General features: G+C 54.4%; 1 non-coding gene across 1 annotated transcript in view; it reads left to right on the forward strand.

Annotated features, from left to right (window-relative positions):
* The first annotated feature begins 3,327 nt into the window (after positions 1 to 3,327).
* Positions 3,328 to 5,000, forward strand: part of LOC124569658 — a 1,910-nt gene continuing 237 nt past the window's right edge. Inside the window, exon 1 of the ribosomal RNA XR_006971263.1 lies at positions 3,328 to 5,000. This exon is cut by the window's right edge and continues 237 nt beyond it. This is a non-coding gene — a ribosomal RNA (small subunit ribosomal RNA).

The raw sequence follows: 5,000 nt of genomic DNA on the forward strand, positions 1-5,000 counted from the left end.
TTAACCTAACCCATGTTGCGCCTTAACCTAACCCATGTTGCGCCTTAACCTAACCCATGTTGCGCCTTAACCTAACCCATGTTGCGCCTTAACCTAACCCATGTTGCGCCTTAACCTAACCCATGTTGCGCCTTAACCTAACCCATGTTGCGCCTTAACCTAACCCATGTTGCGCCTTAACCTAACCCATGTTGCGCCTTAACCTAACCCATGTTGCGCCTTAACCTAACCCATGTTGCGCCTTAACCTAACCTATGTTGCGCCTTAACCTAACCTATGTTGCGCCTTAACCTAACCTATGTTGCGCCTTAACCTAACCTATGTTGCGCCTTAACCTAACCTATGTTGCGCCTTAACCTAACCTATGTTGCGCCTTAACCTAACCTATGTTGCGCCGTAACCTAACCTATGTTGCGCCGTAACCTAACCTATGTTGCGCCTTAACCTAACCTATGTTGCGCCTTAACCTAACCTATGTTGCGCCTTAACCTAACCTATGTTGCGCCGTAACCTAACCTATGTTGCGCCTTAACCTAACCTATGTTGCGCCGTAACCTAACCTATGTTGCGCCGTAACCTAACCTATGTTGCGCCTTAACCTAACCTATGTTGCGCCTTAACCTAACCTATGTTGCGCCTTAACCTAACCTATGTTGCGCCTTAACCTAACCTATGTTGCGCCTTAACCTAACCTATGTTGCGCCGTAACCTAACCTATGTTGCGCCTTAACCTAACCTATGTTGCGCCTTAACCTAACCTATGTTGCGCCGTAACCTAACCTATGTTGCGCCTTAACCTAACCTATGTTGCGCCTTAACCTAACCTATGTTGCGCCTTAACCTAACCTATGTTGCGCCTTAACCTAACCTATGTTGCGCCTTAACCTAACCTATGTTGCGCCTTAACCTAACCTATGTTGCGCCTTAACCCAACACACGTTGGGCCTTAACCCAACACACGTTGGGCCTTAACCCAACACACGTTGGGCCTTAACCCAACACACGTTGGGCCTTAACCCAACACACGTTGGGCCTTAACCCAACACACGTTGGGCCTTAACCCAACACACGTTGGGCCTTAACCCAACACACGTTGGGCCTTAACCCAACACACGTTGGGCCTTAACCCAACACACGTTGGGCCTTAACCCAACACACGTTGGGCCTTAACCCAACACACGTTGGGCCTTAACCCAACACACGTTGGGCCTTAACCCAACACACGTTGGGCCTTAACCCAACACACGTTGGGCCTTAACCCAACACACGTTGGGCCTTAACCCAACACACGTTGGGCCTTAACCCAACACACGTTGGGCCTTAACCCAACACACGTTGGGCCTTAACCCAACACACGTTGGGCCTTAACCCAACACACGTTGGGCCTTAACCCAACACACGTTGGGCCTTAACCCAACACACGTTGGGCCTTAACCCAACACACGTTGGGCCTTAACCCAACACACGTTGGGCCTTAACCCAACACACGTTGGGCCTTAACCCAACACACGTTGGGCCTTAACCCAACACACGTTGGGCCTTAACCCAACACACGTTGGGCCTTAACCCAACACACGTTGGGCCTTAACCCAACACACGTTGGGCCTTAACCCAACACACGTTGGGCCTTAACCTGCTCTGTAATTGTCATACGACGCGTTAAATTAGTGTAGTGTTGCCTAACTGCAACCCCCGCAATATAGTTTGCTACTCGCACTGCCCGGTCCCCAGAGTATCGCTTCATGTTAAACACCTTGCAGCTATACACTGTAATGCGGATGGCGGCAGGACGTACATGCTCAATGCCCTTCGCAGTTGTTCATTGGCATTCGCATGGCGAAGCACAGCCTACGTTGTGGTACGGCTTGTGGCAACTGTCCGCTGATGTTGTACGTCCAAATCACACACTGTACCGCACATTGGTCCTCATGTACTGAATGATACATCGTGGTACATGTGTGACCGTACCACGACTGCGCCAACAACGGCGAACCATACGGTCCAAATATTGTGCACTCAGCTACGTGTCGTCTCCCTATAAGAGCTGGATTGCAGTATGGTATGCCGTGGATGGCGATCAGCATGAGCCGTCTGTTGATGTAGTGGCGCGTGTTGTCAGACGTAGTCGTCTCTTCTCACACACCGTGATAGCATGGTGCACTGCGTTCCACATCTGCGACATGCGACAGAGGCCGGTTGACAGTCGTTCGCGCAATGGACATCGCATACGTACGGGGGCCACCTTCCACGTGTTCGCGAAGCGTGCACATGTTGTTGCGTGTATGTGGGCAGACATAGTGTGTCGTGACACCTGACACAGGCATGCAACAATCGTTGAATTTGCAAATGGCGATGGACGTCTACGTTTGCTGGTGACGTTACGCAAATGAAGAACTGGTAAACCGTTGTGGTGCGGTTGTTCTCGCTAGAGGTGAATCAGTGATGGCGACGATCGGTTGAGCTACCAACCGGTTGTTTCAGCGATACCCACCATGCCCACGAACGTGAATGGCATGTGGGTGTGAAGCGATACGCGGCGGTGGCTGGGTGGGACCGTCCCCGGCCGGTGAGGGGGGGCCTTCCGGCGTGCTGGCCGCGCGGTGCGTGGGCGCACGCGCTACAGCCGGCTGGTGGGGGCGGCCAGTGGCAGGCGCGCCGGCCGACGGAGGCGGCAGGCGGCGCAGCTGCGCGCCGGCGCACCCTGCACGCGGCGCCGTGCGGCCAAAGTAGGTCCTCGCGGGCCCGGTGCGAAGCGCGGTGGACATCTGCAGTGTGCTGGTCCGATTGAGGACTGTGTGCGCTGAGGATGCGCCGCCGCCCGGCGCTCGGCGCCGCGACGCCGTCTGCTGCTCGGTCGCCTCTGCGGTTCTCGCAGGTGGATTGTATCGCAGCTGTGCGGACGTGTTGGCGCGTGCGCTGTGCTGGGAGAGTTCGCTTCGGCACCCAAGTGGGGCTTTTGTCCTTCTGTGGCGCTGGCGTTGGAGCTGCCGGCCACCGTAGGTGGCGCGTGTTGTCTCCCGCCGGCAATGCCACGACAGCACGCTCCCGGGCCTCTGTCGGCAGCGGCAAGCTCAGTTGGGAGCACGGGTGGTCGCACCTAAAGCGTCTACTCGCCAAACTCCGGGCGATTGCGCCTCTCTCGAACCCGACCAAGTACTTAGGACGGCGCTGCGCGCCGCCGGGACCTGAGAGGGTTTCGAGGTGTATTGTGCAGGGGAGCTCAGCCTCCTCCTGTTTGCAGAATAATTGAGCGGACGCTTGCGTGTTCGCGCGGGCCCCCGGGACACACTCCCGGGCGGCCGGCTGCTCAGCTCTAGTTGACGCAGCTCCCTGGTTGATCCTGCCAGTAGTCATATGCTTGTCTCAAAGATTAAGCCATGCATGTCTCAGTACAAGCCGCATTAAGGTGAAACCGCGAATGGCTCATTAAATCAGTTATGGTTCCTTAGATCGTACCCACGTTACTTGGATAACTGTGGTAATTCTAGAGCTAATACATGCAAACAGAGTCCCGACCAGAGATGGAAGGGACGCTTTTATTAGATCAAAACCAATCGGTCGGCTCGTCCGGTCCGTTTGCCTTGGTGACTCTGAATAACTTTGGGCTGATCGCACGGTCCTCGTACCGGCGACGCATCTTTCAAATGTCTGCCTTATCAACTGTCGATGGTAGGTTCTGCGCCTACCATGGTTGTAACGGGTAACGGGGAATCAGGGTTCGATTCCGGAGAGGGAGCCTGAGAAACGGCTACCACATCCAAGGAAGGCAGCAGGCGCGCAAATTACCCACTCCCGGCACGGGGAGGTAGTGACGAAAAATAACGATACGGGACTCATCCGAGGCCCCGTAATCGGAATGAGTACACTTTAAATCCTTTAACGAGTATCTATTGGAGGGCAAGTCTGGTGCCAGCAGCCGCGGTAATTCCAGCTCCAATAGCGTATATTAAAGTTGTTGCGGTTAAAAAGCTCGTAGTTGGATTTGTGTCCCACGCTGTTGGTTCACCGCCCGTCGGTGTTTAACTGGCATGTATCGTGGGACGTCCTGCCGGTGGGGCGAGCTGAAGGCGTGCGACGCGCCTCGTGCGTGCTCGTGCGTCCCGAGGCGGACCCCGTTGCAATCCTACCAGGGTGCTCTTGAGTGAGTGTCTCGGTGGGCCGGCACGTTTACTTTGAACAAATTAGAGTGCTTAAAGCAGGCAAGCCCGCCTGAATACTGTGTGCATGGAATAATGGAATAGGACCTCGGTTCTATTTTGTTGGTTTTCGGAACCCGAGGTAATGATTAATAGGGACAGGCGGGGGCATTCGTATTGCGACGTTAGAGGTGAAATTCTTGGATCGTCGCAAGACGAACAGAAGCGAAAGCATTTGCCAAGTATGTTTTCATTAATCAAGAACGAAAGTTAGAGGTTCGAAGGCGATCAGATACCGCCCTAGTTCTAACCATAAACGATGCCAGCCAGCGATCCGCCGCAGTTCCTCCGATGACTCGGCGGGCAGCCTCCGGGAAACCAAAGCTTTTGGGTTCCGGGGGAAGTATGGTTGCAAAGCTGAAACTTAAAGGAATTGACGGAAGGGCACCACCAGGAGTGGAGCCTGCGGCTTAATTTGACTCAACACGGGAAACCTCACCAGGCCCGGACACCGGAAGGATTGACAGATTGATAGCTCTTTCTTGATTCGGTGGGTGGTGGTGCATGGCCGTTCTTAGTTGGTGGAGCGATTTGTCTGGTTAATTCCGATAACGAACGAGACTCTAGCCTGCTAACTAGTCGCGTGACATCCTTCGTGCTGTCAGCGATTACTTTTCTTCTTAGAGGGACAGGCGGCTTCTAGCCGCACGAGATTGAGCAATAACAGGTCTGTGATGCCCTTAGATGTTCTGGGCCGCACGCGCGCTACACTGAAGGAATCAGCGTGTCTTCCTAGGCCGAAAGGTCGGGGTAACCCGCTGAACCTCCTTCGTGCTAGGGATTGGGGCTTGCAATTGTTCCCCA

This window comes from Schistocerca americana, unplaced genomic scaffold (assembly GCF_021461395.2).
Source record: "Schistocerca americana isolate TAMUIC-IGC-003095 unplaced genomic scaffold, iqSchAmer2.1 HiC_scaffold_1513, whole genome shotgun sequence".
NCBI lineage: Eukaryota > Metazoa > Arthropoda > Insecta > Orthoptera > Acrididae > Schistocerca > Schistocerca americana.